The sequence below is a fragment of the Petaurus breviceps genome, unplaced genomic scaffold (assembly GCF_028583685.1).
Source record: "Petaurus breviceps papuanus isolate PSGF00001 unplaced genomic scaffold, PetGlider_PUasm1.0 90775, whole genome shotgun sequence".
NCBI classification, from domain to species: Eukaryota; Metazoa; Chordata; class Mammalia; order Diprotodontia; family Petauridae; genus Petaurus; species Petaurus breviceps.
The window spans coordinates 5,745,269-5,766,817 of record NW_027187342.1 but is presented as its reverse complement, the minus strand read 5'-3'; the positions used below and the strand labels follow the sequence as shown (position 1 = coordinate 5,766,817).

The 21,549-nt window shown below is 37.6% G+C and overlaps 1 long non-coding RNA gene across 4 annotated transcripts in view; it reads right to left on the bottom strand.

Moving 5' to 3' along the window:
- LOC138146833 (uncharacterized) overlaps positions 1–21,549 on the bottom strand; it is a 63,469-nt gene that overhangs the window by 34,985 nt on the left and 6,935 nt on the right. For all 4 annotated transcript variants that reach the window (XR_011164614.1, XR_011164611.1, XR_011164613.1 and 1 more), the window contains one exon: positions 8,027–8,168. This is a non-coding gene — a long non-coding RNA (uncharacterized lncRNA). The remainder of the gene's footprint in view (positions 1–8,026; positions 8,169–21,549) is intronic.

The following is a 21,549-nucleotide window of genomic DNA, read 5'->3' as shown; positions in this document are numbered from 1 at the left end:
GACGCTGTTTGTCTTTCTTTTTCAAAGAGGACCAGTGATACTAGGAGTGATATCTTGACTCAACTGTGAATTGAATTTTAGTGAGGCAGAGTTGCACACGGTCATCAGCCTCACTCTCTACCAGAGTCACTGAAATTCAGCGGCAAGACAAAAGTCAAGAAGACTGGTGATGGCCTAGGATGCAGTGGCTAACCTTGGCATCTTTAATGTCTGACCAAGCTCAAAGTGCTCCACAGGACTTGCTTCAGCTGACTTCACGGCAATTGGAACAAATTTTCTCATCTGCCTATTCCTCCAAGTCTTCACTTGCTTGGGATAGACACCGCCCTAATTTACTTACCTGTTTGAGGTTCGTCAGTTATCCCCAACCTGGTTTAGCCCATCTGCTGAGAGAGTTTATCGGCCACTGAATGTGCTACAGCTTCTTAGAGACAAAGGTGAGAGTTGGGCGAAAGGTAAACACCAAAGGCAGATAAACAGCCCTGAAAAGGGTTCAATGAGCCCTCACAAGAGATCTTAGTCCTCCTGGAACATCCCATACACATCCCTGGCACAGAGTAAGCATTATATAATTGTTAGCTATCATTATCACATACCATAATGAAAATGGATGTTCATCATCAACAAAAACTTACCACATTTTTTTAGCCTGGGAACAAGAATTTAAAATGGCCTAGGGATTTTCAAAGTTGTATGTTAATTATAATGTCATTGACCATCTTACTCAAAATTGGGTTGGCAGTTCCATCATCTGTTCAAAGACACTAACATAAATGGGCAATATTAAAGAGGTGTTTGTTAGTAAGAAAAGCATGCTTTGCATCACATGCTACAAAGTGGAACTAAAGCTGACATATTGTTACTGCTGTTCCTTAAATGATTAGCTAAGTAGGACGAAGACTAAAGTCTCTAATTATACCCAACCAGCTCATGAATTTTAGCACTTTGCTCTTTAGGTGTGTTGTGGAAATGACAGTGTGCCAGTCATCCAAGCTGTCAGATACCACTAATAAATGCTCTGAGCCAAAGTAATTTGCACTCAGATGAACACCTCTCAAGAAGTAATCATTTAAATTCCTATGATTTCAGGTGTAACTCATAGCTTATAAGGTGGTTTCTATAATGAACTTGAATTATCAGTCTCAAAGTCCAGGAATATTTTGATCATATAAACATAAATAAGCTTACTTCTACATATGTCCCAAGGAGTCAAAGATCAGTATTAAGTGAAGAGAGAAAAAGGAACAAATAAGTGAAACTTTTAGGTCCTTGGGTTTTTCATCTAGTAGATATGATGGAAGTTAGGTACAAAGCAATCAATCAACAAAGATTTGTTTGCCATCGAGGAGTATATGTTCTATTGGAGGATACTACAAATGCAAACGCTACACAAATAAGAATACACAAGATATATTATACAAGGTATGTTGGGGGAAGAACTGTAACTTTGGGGTATTAGAAAAGACTTTATGCAGAAGGGGACTACTGAGATGAGCTTTGAACGCAACTAGAATTTCAAGAATGGGGCAATGAGGAAGTAGTACATTCCAGGGATGGGGAAACAGCCTCTGCAAAAGTACAGAGATGATAAATGGAATATCCTAAGTGAGGCGCATCATAAAGTCCAATTTGACAGGACTGAAGAGTGCATGAAGCAATGTATGAGAAACCTGAAAAGGTAAGTTGTAGCCAGGTCACAAAGGGATTTAAATGCCAAAAAGGAAAGGAGATTGTATTTCACTTTCTAGATAACAAAAAGCCAGTGCAGTTTATTGAGCTGGGGAGTGACATGATAAGACCAGTGCTTTAGGAATGTTGCTCTAGCAAATGTGTGGAAGGTAGATCAGAGAAGGTAGAGACTGAAGATAAAAAAACAATTTCAGAGGCTACTGAAATGGTATAGGCTACACCAAGAGTGAACACAGGTGTCAATCCTGTGAGTAGAGAGAAGATGGATGAAAGAGATAGAGAGGTACATTGATTAAAATGGAGAGAGCAATTTCATTGGAGTGATGAGGCCTTTCCTGATCTCCCCAGTTATTAGCAATTCCCTCCCTTCCCTTAGAAAACTCTTTGTATATAATTTCCATTCACCTACTTGTGTACATGTTGAATCAGCTCAGCAGAATATAAACCACTTCAGCACAAGGACAATTTCATTTTTATCTCTGCCTCTCCAGTGCCTAGCATTATGCCTAAGACATAGGAGGCATTTATTATATGACCAATTAATTGAATTGAATCCAATGAGGTCAACATACAAAGCACAGTGACTTTGTGACCTTGTCTTTCCCTTTTCTTTCCAACAAAGCCCTATACACATTTCATCTCTGCAGAAGGATCTCAGTAGTATGTTCCTTTTGAAGGCTGTCCTGGAAAATGGTCATTTAAGAAGATAACACAACAGAAAAATGAAGCTGGTTTAAAATAGATATCTAATGTCAGGGGAAGAGGAATTGTAAACTGGGGGAGGGGTATGCAATAAATAGATATCCAAGTTAAAAGGAAAGAAGAATTGTACTGTCCTGATTGAAAAGTTAGATAGAGATGGAGTTATTTTTTTTTTCTGTGTAATTTCTTGTCTACTGAAAATTAAGAATGAGAGTTACTCTGTGTATTTTGTTTTTGCTTTTCCTCTAAGTTCACTATAATTTTGTTTTTCAGGGATCTTCTCTATCAATTGCATTGGCTCTGTAGTAGCCGATATACTAGCAATCTCCCTAGGAACTGTGATTAATTGTATTCTTTGGATTATCTCATGGAACTTGCTGGCAGAAGCAAAAACACAAGCCAAGGATCACTCCATCACCTAAATGCATTCATCTCATATATCTGAAAGGAAGGCAAAAACTTTCTAAAGTAAGCTGTGGGCAGAACCAAGATGGCAGAGTTGAAACAGGACTTCTACAAGGCTCCAGCTTCCACCTCCTCTAATACATGTAAAAAACGACTCCAAACAAACTTTAGAGCTATAGAACCCACAAAGTGACAGAGAAACAAATCTCCCATTGAAGTTAGTCTGGCAGGCTGGCAGGAAGGATCCATTGCACCAGACTGGGAGCCTAGCACAGTCCTGACTGAGTGCGGTTTTAGCCCCAGGGAGGCTGACCAGCCACAACTGGAGCAGACTTCACACAAGTAAATCACCAGCAGTGTAGAGGTTTCCAGACTTCTCAATCCACAAATTCCAAAGACAAAGTAAAAGGTCAGTGTGGAACTTTGTTGAGAACAGGGGGAGCATGGTTCGCCTGCTGTCCTCAGAGCAAGAAACAAAGGAGGCACATTGGCTGCAGCTGCTGCCATGTGGCTGCTTACAGAGTTCCTGGCCTGCAGATTGTAGGGGGACCAAGGAACCATTCAGAGGGTAGTCACTTTTATTTTGACCTGCTTGGATCCAGTTTGCAGTCTTGGGTGGGGGTACTGGGGTGTGGGACCAGTGAGGCAGAGCTTGTGGGAGCTGTAGAGAGGGAGCCCTCCTAATAGCTCCGGCAGCTGCAAAAGCCCCAGCAATTTGGGACATAGCTCTCTCCATTCTGGAAACAGAGTTCTACCATGACAAAGAGCTCAAAAATCAAGGCTGACGATATGAGCAAGCAAAGGAAGCACAAATAGACCATAGAATCCTTTTTTGGGGACAAAAAGGATCAAGGCATGGAGCAGGAGGAAGACATCAAAGTCAAAACTTCTGCATGAAAAGCCTCTGAGAAAAATATGAATTAGTTACAGGCAATAGAGGAGCTCAAGAAGCATTTTGAAAATCAAATAAGAGAAGTGGAGGAAAAATTGGGAAGAAAAATGAGAATGATGCAAGAAAATCATGAAAAGTGAATCAACAACCTGCTAAAGGAGACCCAAAAATACACTGAAGAAAATAACACCTTAAAAAAATAGACTAACTCAAATGACAAAAGAGGCCCAAAAAGTTAATGAGGAGAAGAATGCTTTAAAAAGCTGAATTTGCCAGATGGAAAAGGAATTTCAAAAAGTCATTGAAGAGAATAACTCCTTTAAAATTAGATTAGAGCAATTAGAAGCTAATGACTTTATGAGAAATCAAGATACTATAAAACAGATCCAAACAAATGTAAAAATAGAAGGCAATGTACAACATCTCATTGGAAAAACCATTGACCTGGGAAATTGATCCAGGAGAGATAATATTAAAATTACTGGTCTACCTTGAAAGCCATGATCACAAAAAGAGTCTAGACACCATCTTCCAAGAAATTATGAAGCAAAATTGCCCTGATATTCTAAAACCAGAGGGCAAAATAGAAATTGAAAGAATTCACCAATCCCCTCTTGAAAAAGATCCCCAAAAGAAAACTCCTAGGAATATTATAGCCAAATTCCAGAGTTCCCAGGTCAAGAAGAAAATACTGCAAGCAGTCAGGAGGAAACAATTTGAGTATTATGGAAACATGAGCAGGATAACACAAGACCTAGCAGCTTCCACATTAAGGGATAGAAGGGCTTGGAATATGATATTCCAGAGGTCAAAGGAGCTAGGGCTAAAACCAAGAATCACCTACCCAGCAAAACTGAGTATAATGCTACAGGAAAAAATATGGTCATTTAATGAAATAGAGGACTTTCAAGCATTCTTGATGAAAAAACCTGAGCTGAACAGAAAATTTGACTTTCAAATATAAGAAGCAAGAGAAGCATGACAAGGTAAATAGGAAAAAGAAATCATAAGGCACTTATTAAAGTTAATCTATTTACATTCCTACATGGAAAAATAATAATTGTAACTCATAAGACTTTTCTCAGTATGAGGATAGCTGAAGGAAATATATGTGTGTGTATAAATGTATACATACATATATATAAATGTATATGTACATATATAAATGTATACTTACATATGTGTATGTATAGGAGGATGTATGTGTATACAAATATGTGTGTGTAGGCATTTTTATCTTCATGTACACGTAGACAGAGGGCACAGGATGAGTTGAGTATGACAGGATGATATCTAAAAATAAAATTAAGAGGTGAGAGAGGAATTTATTGGGAGAAGAAGAAAGGGAGCAATAAATGAGGGTAAATTATCTCATATAAAAGAGGCAAAAGAAGACTGTTACAATGGAGGGGAAGAGCCGGAAGGTGAAAAGGAATGGGACAACCTGATTCTCATGGAATTTGGCCTAAGGAGGGAATAACATACACACTCAAATGGGTATCTTACCCTACAGGAAAATAGGGGAGTAGGGGATAAGAGGGGGGAGGATAGAAGGCAGGGCAGGTTGGGGGAGAAGGTAGTTAGAAGCAAACATTTTTGAGAAGGGATAGGGTCAAAGGAGAAAATAGAATAAGTGGGGGGTAGGATATGATGGAGGGAAATACAGTTAGACTTTCATAATATAACTACTATGGAAATGATTTGGGTAACTACACATGTACAATCTATATTGAATTGCTTATCTTCCCAGTGGGGGTGAGTGAGGAGGGAAGAAGAGAAAAAAATCTGGAACTTTATCAAAGTTTTAAAAACAATGTTTAAAAATTTGTTTTTTACATGCAACTGGGAAATAAGATATACAGGTACTGGGGTATGAAAACCCATTCATGCCCTACTAGGAAGTTAGGGGGTGAAGGGGGAGATATGAGAGAACAGATTGGGGGAAGGGGTATTCAGTAGGCTTGCTATTTTGGGATAGGGTAGGTGAAAAATGGGGAGAGAAAAAGTTGTAACTCAAAATCTTGTGGAAATAAATGTTGAAAGCTAAAAATAAATAAAATAAAATTTTGAAAAAAAAAGTAAGCTGTGATGTGTCTTAATTTATTCCTTTTTCTTTATTCTATATTTGTTATTATTTCAATACTGTTCAACTCTCTGCAACCCCATTTGGGGTTTTCTTGGCAAAAATACTGGAGTGGTTTGCCATTTTCTTCTCCAGCTCATTTTACAGATGAGGAACTGAAACAAACTGGATTAAGTGACTTGCCCAGGGTCACACAGCTGATAAGTGACATTTGATTCAAGAAATTAAAAACTAAAGAAAGAAGTATCCAAATTTTAGCTATTTTTAAAAGGATGTGTCCTTGCCCTATTGGCTGAAAACTCAGAATTGGCAGAATTTCAAAAGCCCTCAGTATTCCTTAGTTGGTGAATCCTGTGGGTATAATAGGCAAAGAGATGCAAGGTAAGAGAACTCTCTGGTTTTTACAGTGATGAAAATTTTGTAAAATTAAAAATATTAATAAATGCAAGTGTATCCAGTTAATTATTATAATGTTCAAGAGTAAAGTATTGATGAACCTAGCTATAGCTTTAAACAATTATGGATATTTACACAGAAATGAACATACAGTAAAATCTTATCAAACTAATTAGAAGAAGTAGTAGGCTAATCAGGTAAAATGATTTGGTTAACTAAGAGCTATATTCAATAATGTGATACTAGAGGGTGGCTAGTTGGCGCAGTGAATACAGCACAGCCCTGAGGTCAGGATGACCTGAGTTCAAATATGGCCTCAGACACTTGATCACACTTACTAGTCCTGTAACCTTGGGCAAGTCACTTAACCCTGATTGCCCTGCCTTTCCCCTCCAAAAAGCCAAAAACAAATAAATAAATAAAAATGTGATACTAGAATCATGAAATTTGGAGTTAAAAGTGACCTCAGCAACTATTTACTCCATGCTATGTGTAAAAAAGAAAACTCAGTAAAATGCAGTAATGAAATATTCATTCAATCAATTGGGGGTGGGGGTTAGGAGGAGCCACTACCTCCTAAGATAGCTCATTACACATTTGTATAGCTCCAGTCCTAAAGAATTTTTTTTTAACATATCTAAGCCAAGATTTTCACTTTTGTTTCTACCCATAATTCCCTTTGGAGCCAAAAAGAATAAGTCTATGCCCTCTTCAAAGGACAGCCTTTCAATATTTGGAGACTGCTAATATGTGCCCCCTGAATCTTCTCTGCTTCATCCTAAACTTTTCCAGCTCCTTCATCTGACTATCATTGTCATTCATGAGAACTCTAGCTCTCTTAAAGTAGCCTAAGGTTTTTTGTTTTTGTTTTTTGGGGTGGGGGGAGGAGCAGAGCTACCATAAATACCACTGGCTCACAATTTTCTAGAAGTCCATTAAAACCCTAGATCATTTTCAGAGAGATTGCTGTCTAGCTATGCCTCCCTCAATTTTGTACTTAAGTTGATCTCTGGGACCCAAGTGTAACACCTTATATTTATCCATATTAAATTTCATCTTATTAGCTTTGGACCAATGCTTTAGCCAGTCAAGCTATTTTTAGATCCTGCCATTCAAAGTGCCCACCATCACTCTTAAGTTTTAGACCATCCACAAATTCAATAAGCATGGCATCCATGACTTTTATCCAAGTAATTAATAAAAATGATAAACAGTACAAGGTCACACACACACACACACACACACACACACACACACACACCCTCCACTGAAAACTTCCTTCCAGGGTAGCAGTGAAACCTCAATGAGGCATTTGAGTACCATCAATTCCTAATCCATCCAATTTTATTAGCATCTAACTCATATCTCTCCATTTTTTACCAAAGGAATCCTAAAAAACACTAATCTGAGCACATTTCAGTTTCCTAATGCCATCCATGAAATGTGGTACACAGAAGTGAACACAACATTCCAGATTTCCTAGACATCATCATTCTCTTAATCCAACCCCAAATTATACTTGGCTTTTTAGGCTGCCAAGTCATTTTGTTGATTCCCATTAAGCTTCCAATCCACAAAACCAAACCAAAATAAAACAAAACACATCTTTCTCAAGAAATTACTCTTAACAAACCAGGACTCTACCATCAAGTACTTTCCAATTACCCCCCCCCTTTTTTTTCTCCTCAACTCTAGTGACATATCACTGTAATAGTAATGAAAATTGAAGATCCCTTCGTATTGCTAAACTAAGAGGTACTTAGCACCTAGTTTCAAATTAAGGCTCTGTTAAAGAAACAGAAGGTATGATCCCCTGTTGCGGACATAACAGGAAGGGACTGAACAGGAAGGAGCTATACCGTATTTAAAGAAGATCACACGCTGGACAGTCAAAACTTCTTGGGACCAGCATCTGGAGGCAGAGAAGCTCCTGCTGGGGAGAGAGAGAATTTCTCTCAGTGAGCATCTGAAGGCTGGGCTGCTGCTGCTGGACTGGAATTTCTGTGGAGAAAGTGACTTTTATTTTGAGAATGGGAGAAAGTGATTTTGATTTTGAGAATGGAGCTGCTGAAGACTTCCAAGGGCCAGCTGAGCTGCCAGAGGAAGCATGACTGTGGTGTCTGTACTTTTGTCTGTCTGTGGCTCTGTTAAGTTTTCGCTTCCCAGGAACTGGACACTGTGAGTTTCAATGTGGAGCAGGAACTGCAGAGACAGCTGGACAAGGAGCTAGAAGATGCCTGCCTTTGAACCCAGGTGACAGTTTGGTGGATTCAGATAGGAGCTACCTTCCTCCAGTCAAGATGAAAAAACCTCTCTGTGGATACTAAGTATTGACTGATAAAATTGTAACTTACTTGTGACCTAGGAGTGGATGGCCTGTGTATTTTCCACTATCCCTTAAGAGAGTACTGAATAATGATTGATATTGTAACTTAATTGCATCCATGGGTGAAGAACTTTGACTATTGTACTTTGTGTCCCTTAAGGAGGGCCTCCTTAAGGATGAGTGAGTTAAGGATTAAGAGGCTTTCCTCCTTAAGACTTGATTGAATTAAGGATGATTGAATGACTGAGTTAGTAAATGACTGAGTTACTAAATGATTGTACCTTGTTGAAAACTGTGCGACCACTTTGGTGAAAACTATGTGGCCATTTTAGTGATAAGTTGTTGAGTTGTGACATGGTGAATGCTGTATTTTGATTTTCTGAGATAAATCGTAATATTGTGAATGCTGTACCTTGATTTTCTGTGAATGTTTAGCTCTGAGTTGTTATTGAATAGAGAGTTCACTATACTATGTAATCAGAACCTTGAAAGCTGCCATAGCAGCAGTTCTCTGGAAAGCTGCTCGTGCTTGGCTTTACAATCCCCCTACTGCCTACTGGACATAGTGAACTGAATTCCCTCTAGACATCTTAAGTTCAATATGTCTAAAACTAAACTCCTTACCTTTCCCCCCAGATCCTCTCTCTTTCTAACTTCCCTTTTACTGATGAGGACCAGAATACCCTTTTCCCAGTCATTCAAGGCTCAAAGCTGAGGTGTCATCCTCCACTCCTAACTTGTACTCTCCATTCATATTCAATCTCTTGCCAAGTCCCATAGTTTCTATCATCACAACATCTCTTGTGATAGAACCCTTCTCCCCTATGATGTTGCTATCACCCTTGTACAGGTCCTCATAACTTCATATCTGGACTACTGCAACAGCCTTCTACTTGATCTCCTTGCCCTAAGTTTCTTCTTAATCCAGCATATCCTCTACTCAGTTACAAAACTGATCTTCCAATAGTATATGTCACCTCCCTATTCACACTAGTGACTCCCTATTAAATTTTATAACTTGACTTGGTTTTGAAAGCCCTTAACAACCTGGGCCCTTTCTGTCTTTCTGATCTACTGCCACTTTACTCCCCTCTACCTTCCTCTGCAATGTAGCAACACTTTCTTGCTGCTCTTCACACCAGACACTCCATCTTTGCTCTGTGAACTTTCACTGGCTTCCCCCAGGTGTAATGCGAATGTAAATTTTAAAGATCTTCCCTGCCCCTAGGCTAAAGTGCACCAGAAGCCTGGGGAGGGAGGCTTGTTTTTCAGTAGATACTTTTTGATTGGCCAGTGGGTCAATAAGGTTGTTACATTCTCTGAGCCAGGAGAAGGCTATATGAGCCCTGATGTGTAGCTTTGTTTTGGGACTCACTTTGAGAAGTGTTCTGTGATTTGATCTGAATTCTGGGAAGCCGTTGTTGAGAGTCCCCCGGCTTTGAAAAACCCAGAATGTGGAAACCCAGATGTTGACTGGGTATGGATGTAATGGTTGGGCAGTTTGGAAATCTGTCTACTTGATGTTTCTGTCTTGATAATTATGCCTGTATACTTTGAGATTCAGGGTGCTGACCTTTTCTCCTGAACAAGGTAAAGGATATATGTCTGACTGATTAAAGTAAGCTTGTTAACCCATTTTGAGTTGCTTTCCTTTAGCAAAGCAGATCCAAGAACCTGTGGTAGCTGCAAACCCTGAGGACTCGGGGTGCTTGCTGCTACACCAGGTCTGGAATGCTTTCCCTCCTCACCTCTACCTCCCTCCTCCCTTCCCATTGAGCCTCAACTCAACTCCCATCTTTTGCAAAAGGCATTTCCCACCCCACCCTTTTTACCCCATATATATATATATACACACCTGTGTGCGTGTATACATACACAGGTATGTGTGTGTTATATACCTGTGCATGTATATGTATGCATATCTGTGTATATATGTATATATGTATGTGTGTATATATGTACACACACATAGCTGTTAGTATGTTGTCTCCCCAATTAGAATGTAAGCTCCTTGAAGGCAAAGACCGTATTTTTGCTGTTCTTAATATCCCCAACACTTAGCACAATGCCTCCCTCAAAAATAATACATACTTTAATAAATGCCTGTAGACTGACTCAGAAGCATTTCTAACTTCCTAAATATAAGTTATTTTTGAAAAGCCCATCATATTTCAAAAACTGTCAATTCTATCTTTTTTGTCTTTGAAATCTTGGATTATTTATGGGATAATTAGAAGCCAAGGAATTTCTAGTCTGTGGTTCAACACCTGCTGTGTAGACATAGTCACCTCCTTTCTTCCCCTCTTTCTGACTCCCTGCATCACAACATTTTGATGTCTACCAAAGTATGAGCCCCTAGGGGCTAATTCCTGTGATAGTCAGGATGGCTCTGATTGTATCATCTGGTTATCTGATTGCAGGAGAAGGTAAATGAAGATTTCTAAAATGCCAAAAGAAAAAAAAAAAAGGTAAGGGCACAGTTGAAGGAAACTGAAAAGCTTTGGCTTTAAAAAGTAGGTACTTTATGCAAAATAACTTTCACACTTTTGAGGAGTTTCAGAAGTCTGTGACAAAGCAGCCAGTAGTGATTGCTGTGGTAGCAAAAGTATTGGTAATGCTATCATCAGAATGCACAATGGTTCTTTCTGCTTTCTCCCAGGGATTTAGTGCAATTTGGCCAAAGTGAAAAGAGCTAGTCAGCACAAACTGGGCTGTTTTAGTAAGAAAAGAGAAGAATATGAACGGCTCCCAAGAAGTTAGTAATGGGACTCCTTAGGCTACAAGGAAGACCATAAAGGATTGCAGAAAGTTTAGCACCTAGGAGTTACAGGAGCACTACAGGAAAGACACTGGCATAGTAAGAGGAAAACTGTAATATTTTCCATCAGTATACAACAGTATGCTGTATAACAGTATAACAACGCAGACTGTGGTGTTGTACTGAATGAGTCTGAGGAGATCATGAGGGGCTTAGTAATGAAGTCTCATCAAACCAAGTGAATTTGCCAAATCACAAATCCCTGGGGTTGCCTCCATTCTCCTAGACTGAAAGAAGGGACATCAAAAAGTGAGGCAAATGTATTATTTCTGGGAGGTGTGAAACTAACTTTTGATCTGCTATTTTAAATCCTTAATGAAGCAACAGGGCAGCTTAACCATAGTTAGGACACAAGAATTTTCATTCAGGCATGATCCAAGACAAATTTGGGGAGTTCAAACAAAATGAAAAAAGTATTACATGCCTCCTTTGACAATAGATGAAATCTTGGCTGTTTTATGAAGGATGATGGGGTCAGCTCCAACCATTCACTTTGGGGGCTTCTTTTACAAAGAAATTATAATGTAACATTTCATGATAGTAAAATGCCTGATTCAATATTAGAAACTTATTATTTCCTTTTTATACAGAAAAAAGAGAGACAAAGAAAGCATAGTTGTGGACAACAATATCGAGCTGTAAGAAAAAAATAGAAAATTGTCTATCAACAATTATTTGGCTGAAAGAAACTCCAATATCCCTACCTCCCCCACCAGTTACCAATCTATCAATTGAGGAAGTATATGTAAGGCACTTTGTATAATTTAAAGGGCTATGTAAATATCAGTTGTTATAATTGAAAGGCAGAATGACACAGTGCTTACAGTCAGAAAATCCTGAATTCAGATCCAACTTCATAAATTTACTACTTACATGAGTGACCTTTGGCAAGTCACTTAATCTCAGTTTCCTATCTGTTTGCAGATAATATTTTTTTTTTTAAAGCAATTGGGGTTAAGTAACTTGCTCAAGGTTACACAGCCATTTATTTCTGGGTGTGGTGCTAAGTATCTCAGCCTGGATTCGATCCTAGGTCATCCCAACTCTGGAGCTGGTGCTCTTACTCACTGTGCCACCTGGCCACCCCTGCAGATAATATTAACACTAATAATCCTTAATAATACTGAAGTTGTTGTGAGATAAAAATGGGGTAACACAGGTAAAGCAGTTTGCAAAGTTTAAAGTGATATATAAAGGCTTGCTATTATTAATCTCCACCCCCCCCCAAAAAAAAGAACTCAATAGACATAAATTAAATGTATGTTGACTAGAATTGGATGCTTATTGTAGCCTCTGCATCCTTCAAGTGCATTTTAATTCTTACAGCAAAAAAAAAAAAAAAAGACTTCTCTTGGGGATGAAAATTTACCTGCAGTGAAGTGTAAAGCATCACTAAGTTCTTTAGATTTATATTATAAAAAACAGTAATATTTATATAGTGCTTTACATATGCTGTCCCATTTGAGCCTCACAACAACCCTGGCATGTAAGCACTATTATAATCCCTATTTTAGAGATAAAGGAACTGAGAATAGAGGTTAAGGGACTGAGTGACAATCAAACACAAATTACTTAATAAGGCACTACTTGAACCCAAATCTTTATGCCTCCAAGTCTAGGGTTTTATCCACTGGGGTACCTAGCTGACTATGCCAGTAAATGGAGGAATGAAGGAGAATGAAGGAGACTATTTATTTACTGTTAATTATAAAAACAAGTTTTAAAAGAAGATTTGTCTAAGGGGAACCATATTGCATATATATGTATGCAAAAAATGAATGGCCAAAACTTCAGTAAGAATAGGCAAGAACTCTGTGATCTAAAACTATTTCACATTTATATGGTAAATCTTTTTTTTTTAAAGAAAGTTTCCTCTACTAAAGCAATTACTCTAATCCCTCACTGTGGCATGTAAATGAATCTAGTTCATTTGATGAGTATGCCATAAAAAATTAATTTCTAGCAAGCTCCTACCAAATTATGGATAAGGGCCCAAAGAAGTACCATGTCTGCTGACCAAAGACCAGTCTAACTAAGCTCAGAAAGAATCATCCAGGCATTTTATAAAGACCCTAAATTGTAGAGGGGTTGCAATTTGCATGTGTGAAAAGACTATTGAAGTTAATATTCTCACTAACACTATAAATAACCCTTTAAAATAGGAAAATGGTACCTATTACCATCTCCATTTTAAAGTTTGTCAAACTTGTGAGGAAAATGTTATTTTCTTGCCCAAGATCATAAATCTGGAACTGGAGAGGAGATATCAGCTAGTCATTTTATAGGTGAGGAAATTGTGCCTCAGACAGGTTGTGATTTTATAGACTGATAGATCTAGAACTGGAAAGAAGCTCAAAGGTCATCAAATCCAACCATCTGATTTTACAATTGAAAAAACTAAGGTGCAGATAAGGGAAGTGACTTGTCCAAAGTCATAATTCCAAAGGACTCATGATGAAACATGCTATCCACCGCCAGCAAGAGAACTGATAGGCTCAGAGTACAGACTGAAGCATTTTTTTCTTTTCTTTTTCTTGCTTTTTTTTTCTAAATATGACTAATGCAGAAATTTGCTTTTCATGACTCCATATTAATAATGGCTTTTGTATTTCTTGCCTTTTCAATGGGTGGGGGAAAGGATAAATGAAAGAAAGAATTTGGAATTGAAAATAAAACTGAATTTAAAAAAAAAGAGGAGTAAATCTTCCAACAATGAAAAGGCAATTATCCCACTGTATATTATTGAAGCTTAGTCTAGGGGAGGATAAAATGATAAGACTTTGGAAGTTAGGGGAAAAGATTATGGAAGCCTAGGCATATGGCTCCAAGACTAACTAGCTTTAAAGGAGGACATTCCCTATGTCGTAGTCCTAATCCAAAGGGCAAAGAAGTAACTTCACCAAAAAGACAGGGAAAGTCATTAAAATCAGCCTAACAAATTTTATTCAAACCAAATATGATGGGAAAAATGGGTCAAAGATGTAGTGTTTTTCAAGCATAAAGTTACTAATTGAAATGTCTAAGTCTTAGACTTCACAGAACATCCCCTTAATAAAAAGATTTGTTTTGTAAAACTTGGACTTAGTAAAAAGGCAACACCCAAGGACATAGAAGGCCACATGTGGCCTAGAGGCTGCAGGTTCCCCACCCATGGTCTAAGACAATGCAATACAGGCATACCTCATTTTATTACACTTCACTTCACAGATACTGCATTTTTACAAATTGGAGAGGTGTGTGTGTGGCAACCCTGCATCAAGTAAGTCTATCAGAGCCAATTTTCTAATAGCATATGTTCACATCATGTCTCTGTGTCACATTTTGCTAATTCTCATAATATTTCAAATTTTTTATCGTTATTATATTTGTTATGGTGGTCTGTGATTAGTGATTTTTGATGTTACAATTGTAATTGTTTCTGGGAGCCACAAACTGTACCCATATAAGACAGTGAACTTAATTGATAAAGGCTATGTGTATTCTGACTGCTCCACTAACCTGCATTCCCTAGTCTCTCTTTCTTTGGGCCTTCCTATTTCCTGAGACAGAACAATATTGAAATTAGGCCAATTAACAACCCTACAGTGGCCTCTAAGTGTTCAATTGAAAGAAAGGGTCAATCTATGTGGCAAACTTCATTGTTGTCTTTTTTTCAGAAATTGCCAGAGCAACCCCAACCCTCAGCAATCACTACCCTGATCAGTCAGCACCCATCAACATCAAGACAAGACTCTCTGGCATCAAAAGGATTATGACTAGCTGAAGGCTCAGATGATGGCCAGCATTTTTTAGCAATAAATTACCGTTTTTTCTTTTTGGAGGGGCAATTGGGGTTAAGTGACTTGCCCAAGATCACACAGCTAGTGAGTGTTAAGTAGTGTCTGAGGCCCGATTTGAACTCAGGTCCTCCTGACTCCAGGGCTAGTGCTCTATTCACTGAGCCACCTAGCCACCCCAATAAATTACTTTTAAAATTAAGGTATGTATATTTTTTTAGCTATAATACTACTATATATTTAATAGACTACAGTATAGTGTAAACATCATTTTTATATGCGCTGCAAAACCAAAAAATTCTATGGTTTACTTTAATGTGGTACTCTGAAAATAAACCTGCAATATCTCCAAGGTAAATAGAAAATTTCTTCAGAGAAGAAAACTTTAGTGACCTCTCCTCTTCCCTTCCTTCCCCCCTCTTTTCTTTTTCTCTTCCTCCCAACACTCACTCCTCTTCCCCCCCACTCCACTCTTGTCTCCATGCACAGCAGGGACAACAGGGATAGAATACAAATTTCAGGGAACAGCAGTTACACCAGTTTGACTGAAACACAGAGAATAGATGTAAAGTAAGTCTAGAAAGGTACTCATGAGCCAGATTTCACTTTATGTCACATTATGTTCCCACCATAATCCAGTCAACTAAGAGACTCACCCTTTTATGGATCTAGTAGGATTAGAAGCCAAGTGAGTCAATTACACTCAGGTTCAGGACTCACCCTGAGGCAAAGTGGTTTGGATTAGAAGACAATGAGTCACTCCTCATTGTAGCTCCCCATATCTAGCCCTTCTCAGATCATCTATATTCTCCAGCTGTCCACCAGGACACCAGATCTCAGGCAAGAACCACAGGTATCTTGTCCTTGCACATATATGATATCTCATGTACCACTATCAATACCGCTTCCAATCTCCTTTCCATTTCTTGTTCAGAGAACAATATCAAACAATATTACCACAGCTTTTGAAAAGTATGATGATCTACTGACCTAGGACTCCAGTCTTGGATTTCGCCTATTTCCCTTGAGCACAAGTCTCTTATTTGTGTAGCAGCCTTGGCCCACCATTGGCAGGGGAATGTAAACTACTTGGAGAAAAGGACTCCCTTACTTCTGTATTTGTATTTGTAATGTCTGGCACATAGTAAGCACTTAATAAATGAATGTTTGTCAACTGAATGATCTATAATAGTTTTCCAGATGTTTTCCTCTCAACAGTTCTGTAAGGTAGCTATCTAAATATTACTTCTCCCACTTTACAAATGAAGAAACAGAGGCTGATAGAGGTTATGTGACTTGACCAATGTCAGAGAGGTAGAAAGTAACAATCACAGACTTAAACTCAGCTCTTCTGACTCCATGCCAAGAACTATGTCCACAGTGTTACAATTCTTATTGGCATCATAGAGTATTTCAAAACACCCAAGGCTTCATAATATCCTAATTTTTCCATAAATATCTTTCAACTAAATCTGAAGAACTAGAATTCTCTTGGTTAAAGTAAAACTCTCAGGATAAGAGCAGAAATATCACTAAGCTATTTTGGGGATGGGTTTGTGATTGGGTTTTATAATTATATGAGCTAATAAAATATTCATAAAGCTCACAGGTTCAGCTAAATATAACTCTGTACTTTACACTATGACCTCATCTGGCCAATATTTTTTTTATTTCAATTTACCTTTCATAAGATTTAATTTTTAAAAATTAACCTTCCCACACACATACCCCACCTCCCACAATTAATGATCACTTGGTTTCTCTCTTATCTCCTGGCTCCCATACCAGAAGGGAAAAAAAAAAATTGGAAAAACAAGTCCCTTGCAACAAATATACAGTCAAACAAAACAAAGTGGCTACACACAAGACTTCTTAAAAGAAGATACTTCAAACTTTCCATTTGCTTCTTCAGATATGCAATACTCAAGTGAATCATCATCTCATAGTTCTGGACAGACATTTTCTCTAACAGTACAGGTTACATCCCAATTACTCCCTGCCTGTTCTCTTCAACTTTTGTCTGTTCCTTGTATCAGTTTGCTACAGGGTGTCCACTTAGCTTGCACAAAGTCATCTTTCTTGATATCTTAAGGATACCAGGGTTATCCGTTGCTTGCTCTCACCAAGTCACGTCCTTTTATTTTTGGCAAATCCTTGATAACACCATTCCACTGGGTTGTTATCCATAGACAAGAAGTCTATGGATAAGAAGTCTTAGTTTTATGGGTTACAGCCTGTTCCACTAAATGTCTTTCCACTGCCCTCTGAGTAGTACTCATTTTTCATTCTTTGGGGACTGTGGAGTTCTATAACTCACAGCCATACAATACTACTGACTAGCTTAACCTAACCATTACCCAAAAGATGGAATGCTGTTATTGTTGTTTTTTAAGTATATCTTTTAACATGAAAATCTGGAATAAATATATACTATCTGAAGCCCACTTTAGGGGAAGTTCTATATCAGAATCATTTCTACTTGAAAGTTCTGATGGCAGACTAGATCCTGATGTTTCAAGGAGGGTCAAGGACATGCTTTGAAATCAAGCCACCTTCCTGCTATTCATAAAAATGAAAGCAAACAGCAGATGACTACATTCCATTATGGCCAGGAACAAAAAGTTATTTACCCTTAATTAGACATTTCAGATCTGTTCAGATTTTTTAAAATGTTTCACTTAAAGCAATAGACTAAAATGCTTTTTAGAATTACCTCCATGCCACCCACAGCTATTATTACTGGGTAGTATTTTCTTTTTGCAAAAACTGTAGACCAGATGGGGGCTGCTGGTACTTCAAATGATCAGTGGGGTTGAATTCAATTAGTGCTTTTGCTAAATGGTGCCTGCAGGAAGTTTAAGATGTAAAAATATGTCCCACTCCAGAATCATGTAGCTTTCTTCACTGCCACTCTCCTACTGACATCCAGGGTCTGAAACATTGGAAATATTCCATGGGGTCCCTTAGTTAAAAAGCCTTCTCCCTCCACCCCCTCCATAGTTTTCTCTCTTTCCCAGCAACCATCCAATTTCTGTCACAGCAAATTGTCTAGGGCTTTATTTTTTCCTTTAACAAGTACAGCATGACTTCAGTTTGAAATCTGAAAGCTATGTTATCCTCTTGGTCCAGTCCTGGCCTCGGGCACATACTGAGTAAATATGAGGTTAATGAAAAATTTGGAAAATAGGTTTTCTGAGACAAAGTTAAATGAAATGGGGCTATTTAACTTGAAGAAGAGAAGGCTGAGGGGTAAGAATACTGTAGTAGTTTTCAAATAAATGATGAGCCCAAGGAAGATGGGAACTAACTGTCCACTTCAAAGGATGCAAGATAAAAGGGAAAATATAAGAGACAGTAGATGGGATTGAAGTTAGGGTTTAAGAAGATCTCCTTGCAAATGACTGGTTGTGAGTTTAGTTTTTGTTTTTTTTAATCACAGTGGGTTACTTGAGAGTTTAAATTTGTTTACTTTTAAGGATTTTCTAAAATAAAAATGTAATGGAAGTTACTTAAGTCAGCGACTGTTGCATTTTTCTATTTGTATTTCTTGTGCCTAGCACAGTGCCTTGAAAGTAGTAGGTACTTAAAAGATGCACATTGAGTTATCTGATAAAAGAATCACGTGTCACCAAATAAGAAATACCACAGCTAAAATTTATATAGCATGTTACAGGCATTATCTCATTCAATCCTCACAATAATCCTGTGAGGTAATTACCAGGAATATTATTATCAGCCTCATTTTACAGATGAGGAAATCGAGTTTAAAAATGACTAGTCAGGTATCCAGAGGTAGGATCCATCTTTCTCCTGGTTACACCATGACTCAATAATGTACTGTGGTTCCCTATCATCCCAGGATCAAATAGAAAATCCTCTAGCTGGTTTTCAAAGTCCATCATAACTTAGCTTCTCACTCCCCACCCTTCCAGTCTTCTAACACCTTACTCCCCTTAACATAGTACTCAATCCACTGGAATTGACTTCCTTGCTATTCCACAAATAAGATATTCCATCTCTTGGCTGTTGGTATTTTCTCTGGCTGCCCCTCATGCCTAGGATGCTCTCTCTCCTCTTTTCTATTTTCTGGTTTCCCTGGTTCACTTCAAGTTCCAACTATAATCTCATCTTCTATACCAATCCCTGCTCTAGACTGTAAGCACTTAGAGGGAACATGTCATTTTTATCTTTAGAGCCTATCATGTAGCAGACATTAAATAAATATCTTGGAATCAAATAAATACTTTTGGCTGTGGATTTTCTTGTCTTTCTGTTTACCTGTTCATATTTTTCAAGATTAAAAAAATCCTTTAATCTAAACAATAAAATCCTTTCTGGTACTATTTACATTGATTTCAATTTAGATTTTAGAGCCATTTGCTAATACTGATTTGTTCACAAGTGTTACTAGTATCCTGCTACACACATAAGATGTAGAAATAAAGTATTTCACCACTGTGCCCCTGTTCCATGGCACCTAGTGAGGTAGTAGGCATCAATTAGAGTACTACCCTTAATCCCACACTGGTGGTTTTATTGCCATCCCTTTCCCTGAATTGTCAATAGAACAGAGTTGAATGAAAATAATCATGTTTGAGTTACTTTAAGAAACTTAGACTTGCAAGGTTGTTAAAACTTTACTTACTTTGTTACCCATTCAGCTTCCTGCCAATTTTATCCTGACGGATTTGGAGCTGAGGCTTAGTACTCTTTGTGTTAGAGCATTATGATTTTGCTGTTATCCCATGAAACAGTCTTTTCACAATTAGCCATTGATCCAGCAGTTAGTACCATAATAAGAGGACTCTTAATTCCCTGCTCCTTGAGGCAATCACTCCACAGAGAAACTCTTCAGCAACATGGGCTCTTTCTGCCACACATCTTAACTGAATAATGGGCATCAAGTTTACAGACAATTTCTACAAGTGAATTGGGGAAGGATTTCAACTTCAATTCATTAGGAATCCTAGAATTTTCACTAAACTGGTTCAACTACCCTCAATATACATACTAATAACTAACATTTTTTAAGGCTTTTACAGTTTACAAAATTCTAATACAGCACCCGTGTTATCTCCATTTTACAGATGAGGAAACTGAGATTCTAAGTATTTAAGCAGCCTGCCCACATTCACACTTTTAAGTATTAATAGGGAGATTTGAGATTTAAACTGAGTTTTTCCTAACTCTATCTACATATCACACTACCTTAGAGTTCAAGTAAATGGAAATGCTGAGTTTTGTAGATACTGAAGGGAATTAAACAGAATTTCTCTGGGATTTTATCTCTTGCTTCACACTGAAACCATATTACTATAAGAAGATAGTTACACATTTCAGAAAGAAGTTACTCTTATTCCAAGTTTTTTTTACATCAGGAATAGACTGTGTACTTACAATAGCATTCCAAAAGATAATGGCTACCAAGTATAACTGTCCTGGGTGTGCTCAAGCCAGAAGCTACAAACATTTCCTTATTTTACCACTGCTATTTCTCACATTGGTGACTTGAAAATGGTAGAATATGGCCAATTATATAGAAATATTTACCATATAATTAAATTTAATGAATTAATATGATACAAAGGTTTACCACTTGTTTGTTATGGTGTCAAGGCTAACCTAATACTTCAGATACATTAATCATTGTATATGAGGGTAAGAAAAAAATGCATTCAAATGCATAATATGCATTAATTCTTTTGGGCCATCAGAATACCTAAATATAGTTTTTTTTTTTTAATGCACTGTAATTTTGTTATTTCCTATTCTGGAGGGAAAACTGTATGAATTGGAAAACATTTTTTAAAAATACTGAATTATGGTGTATTCTTAAATTTTAACTATATTACCTTCAAGTGTATACAATAATTCAATGAGCTAACAAAATATGTTCTCCAATCTAATCTTTTAAATGCATCTTTAAACTCCAAATAAGCAGACTTAGTGAATCAATCAACAAGAATTTCTTTTAAACATTAAAGCATTTTTTCTTTTTTAAACTTAAATTTTCTTTTTAAAATTTAATTTTTTTTTAAATTTAAATATTAGATTTATTTTTGGTTCCAAATTTTGTTTCTCCATTCCCTCTCCTACCTATTGAGATGTTAAGAAATATGATACTCCTATACATATGAAGTCAAAACATGTTTTCTTGAGGATGGGGGAGACTTGGGTATATCTGAAGACAATAGCAAAGAAACCAGTAGATAGGGAGAAGATGCAGATTCCACAAAGAGGGATGACTGAAGATTGGCTCTGGCAAGGAGAATGGCCAATTCTTTGTCACAGACTGAGAGAAAAGAGGAGAGACTAGAGGGTGTTCTCAAGATGTTTTGAGGTGAAGAAAATGGAAGAAGCAGTTCACAAGGAATGAATTTTCTCAGAAAAGTAAGATGCAAAGTCCTCAACTAAAGTGTGGGGGTAGGAGGGAGAAGCTTGAGGAGAGGAAAAAAAAGTTCT